Source organism: Globicephala melas, chromosome 1, assembly GCF_963455315.2.
Source record: "Globicephala melas chromosome 1, mGloMel1.2, whole genome shotgun sequence".
NCBI lineage: Eukaryota > Metazoa > Chordata > Mammalia > Artiodactyla > Delphinidae > Globicephala > Globicephala melas.
This window is the reverse complement of record NC_083314.1, coordinates 29,227,131-29,233,130: the sequence shown is the minus strand read 5'-3', so window position 1 is coordinate 29,233,130 and position 6,000 is coordinate 29,227,131.

Below are 6,000 nucleotides of genomic sequence, written 5' to 3'. Positions count from 1 at the left end.
AAGTTCCAGGCTGTGAAAAGTAAAATATGGAAAAAGGTGTACCAGCATCACTTAAGACTTGTAAGAAATGAAAACTGTCAGGTCCATTCCAGACTTCCAAAGTCACAATCTTTTTAACAGAGGGAGCATTTGGAACAAAGAGAGAAAAGCATAGACAGGCCACCAGCCAGGAGCTGCAGGGCTGCAACTCAGTGTGTTTCAGTGGGAGTGTTGCTGTTGAGAAATAAGATGGAGACATAAGAAAGACCATGGTCTTGGAGGGTCATCAATACCACACCAATTTTGAATTTCTAGCCAGTACAGAGCCTTGAAAGCCCACCCCTACACACCTTGGCCACAGTAGAAAAATCACCAGAAGTCACAGACTTGCATTTTAGAAGTGTCACAGCAGAAGCAGTGTAGACTATAGTGAACAGAACACTCATTAAGTCAGCAAGTTGGAAGGTGCGGTGTCCCCATAAACACCAGCCCTAGAGAAATTCATGAAGGAAATAGCAGGTGATAGTTAGAGAATTAGGTGAATAAACAGAAGTAAGCAAGAGAAAAAAGAAAAATCTTCCAGAAAGTTATGAGAAGAGAGTGAAGAAAAATAGGAGATTTTTGTTGCTTTTGATAAGAGAACTTTCAGCCTGATGATGGCAAGATCCAGCCGGCAGTTGATGGAAGAGTGAAACGGAAGTAAAGAAGTAGAGATAGTGGATGTGGACAATTCTTTTGAGACCTTTGACCAATGGGGAAGAATATAGATAAAGCAGAGGATTCTAAAACTGAGACAAATCTGACAATTTTTACAGTATAAAATTAAGGGTGTATGGGACTTGCTTGGTGGTCCAGTGGTTAAAAATCCACCTTTCAATGCAGGGGATGTGGGTTCGATCCCTGGTCAGGGAACTAAGATCCCACCTGCCACGGGGCTATTAAGTCCGCACTCTAGAGCCCACACGCCACAATGAAGAGCCCATGTGCTGCAACTAATACCTGATGTAGCCAAATAAATAAATAAATATTTTTAAAAGTAAGAGTATAGTAGAGAAAGATTAAAAATACAGTGTGTGCATAAGGGTGGGGTAGGGGCTTATAAAAATTGACAATGTCAGAGGAGAAATAAACCTAATCATGAAGGAAGTTGAGAGGACTATTCAGAACAGGAGAAAATACAGCTCTTGGAGACTAGGGAGAAAGTGGGAGGAGATGCAGATATGGATAATTTATAACAAAGCTGCAGGTTGTTGGCAAGAAGTAGTTCAGGCAACTTTGAGGAGGTACTGGGGAGAGGATGTGCACATGGTGGTGAGGGGAACTGGGAAGGAGAAGGAGAACAAGTTCTGAAGCCTGAAGTGAATGAGGGAGAGTAAAAGGGCACTGAATAGTGGAAGAAGTACAGGAAGTTTATCATGGAACAGGGTTACAGGGACCATAGAGAAAGGACTGCATTGAGATTCAAGATCAGAAGGAAGAATCTGAAGAAAAAGTATGTGAAAGGAGAGCTCTCAGAATGGGCTGGTATTTGGCCCGGGGTCAAGGATGACAGAGATGAGAGCCATGTCTGGATTGCCTGTTCTCATGTTTATGACCAGTGCAGGTGAAGACTTCCAGTGGTTGTAGCAGTGTCCAGTTTTGCTCATATTTTCTTTATTCCATTGCTCTAACGGGAAGCTGCTGAGAAGAAAGTCTGGGACCCCTGAAGAGAAGTCTCACTAGAAAGTGAGGAGGATCACTTGGTTCCTGGACATTTATCACCCCAGAGGAAGGTAAACTCTTAGAATTGAAGCTTTGTAGAGAAGAACCAAAGACACTTATTGCCACTTGAGAGACAAAGCCTTTAAGTAGAGTTTTCTGAAAGCAGTTGAGAGGAGACTCATTGAATCCTGGATGGTTGCCTCCTGATGAAATCACAGTGACCCTCAGTGACCAGTAAATAGTTCTATCTGTGGCTACACAGGAGAATCTTGGGCCAGCTTCTAGACAATGGTCTTTGAGCAGATCTCTCTACAGGGAACTGTGTAGGAAGCTGAAAGTCAGTGGCATGGCTAGAAAGCCATGGCTACTCTGCAGTAGAGGGGAAGCAACCCTGGAGTAGAGTTCTCCTCAATCTGGGTCATCTTGGGAAGGATACAAACTCTGGAGAGCTGCACACTCAAGTATCCTTAGCTATAGACAAGAAGGTAGAAATCTGGCCTCCTAAGAATGTGGCAAACTGGGAAGTGCATGAACTATCTATAGGGGTTGAGGGCTTTGCAGCTTCAACCAATTCCATCCTGGAATCCTGGGTCCCTGCTTCAAGATTTTCCAACTTTTCAGGGGAACCTGAGTATCTAGATTTTTATAAGACATTTCTTTGTTTCTAAATCACAGTATCTAATCAAAATATTTGAAAACATTTTGAGTCAAATAAAACAGTTATGGGGGCCACATTTGGCCCTTTGGCCAATTTGAAACCTCTGGCTTATTTCACATGGTTTCTCTGAGAACTAAATGAGATAAAGTTTATGAAAGAGTTTTATCAATGCGAAAATCCTGTAAAAGAAATGTTATTTGTTCTTAAGTAAATGAATTGGAGTGAGGAGGAGAGACATCTATGCGTTCTTGCAAGTGAGGAATTTGATCTTTAGTAATGTTTGGACTTCAATCTGCAACTTGAAATAAGTAAGACACAGCACAACTTCAAGATCCATTGAAGATTTCTCTTAAAATAGAGGTTGGTAACAATCTTTTATTTTTCTTAAGATCTTTTTTCTAAAAAAAAAATTATTTATTTTGGCTGCGCTGAGTCTTAGTTGCGGCATATGGGCTCATGCAGGCTTATAGGCTCATAGTTGAAGCATGCGGGCTTCTTAGTTGCAGTATGTGAACTCTTAGTTGTGACATGCGTGTGGGATCTAGTTCCCTAACCAGGGATCAAAGCTGGGCCTCCTGCATTGGGAGCGTGGAGTCCTACTCACTGGACTACTAGGGAAGTCCGGTATCAATCTTCATTGGGCATCAGGTAGAGAGGGCCAAGTTGATCATATTTCTGACTTCTTTTCTATTATTTTATAAATTGAGACCATTCTATATGCACTGATTCACAAATCTTTATCACTCTTTTTTGAATGTCATTTTATATCTACATAACCCCAATATCATAGCCATATTAATAAAATTATCATTTATACCTTGGTTTCACCTAAAACTCGAGGAAGAAACTAATTTTACCAATTGTCTCAAAAATGTCTTTCAGCAGTGGTTTTGTTCAATTTAGGTTACCTATTGGAGAAGGAGTGAAGTGGAAGGGATAGAGATGGATGTAAGACTTTTCTGAGCATATTTTTCACAGAATTTTAACTTTTAAATAATGTTTTATATATTCAAAAACTTTTTATTTTATTTTGTTTTATTTTATTTATTTATTTTGGTTGTGCTGGGTCTTTGTTGAGGCAGGCGGGCTACTTAGTTGTGGCTCATGGGCTCCTTAGTTGCGGCTTGTGAGCTCCATAGTTGTGGCATGTGAACTCTTAGCTGTGGCATGCATGTGGGATCTAATTCCCTGACCAGGGATCAAACGTTCATACCCTGCATTGGAAGGCAGATTCTTTTTTTTTTTTCTAATTTATTTTTGGCTACATTGGGTCTTCATTGCTGCTTGTGGGCTTTCTCTAGTTGCAGTGAGGGGGGGATACTCTTCGTTGCGAAGCCTTCATTGCAGGCTTCTCATTGTGGTGGCTTCTCGTTGTGGAGCACGGGCTCTAGGAAAACTGGCTTCAGTAGTTGTGGCTCGTGGGCTATACAGCGCAGGCTCAGTAGTTGTGGTGCATGGGCTTAGTTGCTCTGCGTCATGGGGGATCTTTCCGAACCAGGGCTCGAACCCGTGTCCCCTGCATTGGCAGGTGGATTCTTAACCACTGCATCACCAGGGAAGCCTGGAAGGCAGATTCTTAACCACTGTGCCACAAGGGAAGTGTCTCAAAAAACTTTTTTTTTTAACATCTTTATTGCACTATAATTGCTTTACAATGGTGTGTTAGTTTCTGCTTTATAACAAAGTGAATCAGTTATACATATACATATGTCCCCATATCTCCTCCCTCTTGCATCTCCCTTCCTCCCACCCTCCCTATCACACCCCTCTATGTGGTCACAAAGCACCGAGCTGATCTCCCTGTGCTACGTGGTTGCTTCCCACTAGCTATCTATTTTACACTTGGTAGTGTATATATGTCCATGCCACTCTCTCACTTTGTCACAGTTTACCCTGCCCCCTCCCCATATCCTCAAGTCCATTCTCTAGTAGGTCTGTGTCTTTATTCCCATCTTGCCCATAGGCTCTTCATGACATTTTTTTTTCTTAGATTCAATATATATGTGTTAGTATACGGTATTTGTTTTCCTCTTTCTGACTTACTTCACTCTGTATGACAGACTCTAGGTCCATCCACCTCACTACAAAAAACTCAATTTCCTTTTTTTAAAATGTCTGAGTAATATTCCATTATATATATGTGCCCCATCTTCTTTATCCATTCATCTGTTGATGGACACTTAGGTTTCTTCCATGTTCTGGCTATTGTAAATAGAGCTGCAAAGAACATTTTGGTACATGACTCATTTTGAATTATGGTTTTCTCAGGGTATATGCCCAGTAGTGGGATGGCTGGGTCGTATGGTAGTTCTATTTTTAGTTTTTAAAGGAACCTCCATACTGTTCACCATAGTGGCTGTATCAATTTACATTCTGACCAACAGTGCAAGAGGGTTCCCTTTTCTCCACACCCTCTCCAGCATTTATTGTTTGTACAGATTTTTGGATGATGGCCATTTTGACAAGTGTGAGATGATATCTCATTGTAGTTTTGATTTGCATTTCTCTAATGACTAATGATGTTGAGCATTCTTTCATGTATTTGTTGGCAATCTGTATATCTTCTTTGGAGAAATGTCTATTTAGGTCTTCTGCCCATTTTTGGATTGCGTTGTTTGTTTTTTTGATATTGAGCTGCATGAGCTGCTTGTAAATTCTGGAGATTAATCCTTCGTCAGTGGCTTCATTTGCAAATATTTTCTCCCATTCTGAGGGTTGTCTTATGGTCTTGTTTATGGTCTCCTTTACTGTGCAAACTCTTTTAAGTTTCATTAGGTCCCATTTGTTTATTTTTGCTTTTCTTTCCATTTCTCTAGGATGTGGGTCAAAAATAATCTTGCTGTGATTTATGTCATAGAGTGTTCTGCCTATGTTTTCCTCTAAGAGTTTGACAGTGTCTGGCCTTATATTTAGGTCTTTAATCCATTTAGACTTTGATTTTGTGTATGGTGTTAGGGAGTGTTCTAATTTCATACTTTGACATGTACCTGTTCAGTTTTCCCAGCACCACTTATTGAAGAGGCTGTCTTTTCTCCACTGTATATTCTTGCCTCCTTTATCAAAGATAAGGTGACCATATGTGCATGGGTTTATCTCTGGGCTTTCTATACTGTTCCATTGATCTATATTTCTGCTTTTGTGCCAGTACCATACTGTCTTGATTACTGTAGCTTTGTAGTATAGTCTGAAGTCAGGGAGTCTGATTCCTCCAGCTCTGTTTTTCGTTCTCAAGACTACTTTGGCTACTCGGGGTCTTTTGCATTTCCATACACACTGTGAAATTTTTTGTTCTAGTTCTGTGAAAAATGCCAGATTTCACTGAATCTGTAGATTGCTTTGAGTACTATAGTCATTTTCACAATGTTGATTCTTCCAATCCAAGAACATGGTATATCTCTCCATCTATTTGTATCATCTTTAATTTCTTTCATCAGTGTCTTATGATTTTCTGCATACAGTTCCTTTGTCTACTTCGGTAGGTTTATTCCTAGATATTTTATTCTTTTGTTACAATGGTAAATGGGAGTGTTTACTTAATTTCACTTTCAGATTTTTCATCATTAGTGTATAGGAATGCTAGAGATTTCTGTGCATTAATTTTGTATCCTGCTACTTTACCAAATTCCTTGATTAGCTCTAGTAGTTTTCTGGTAGCATCTTTA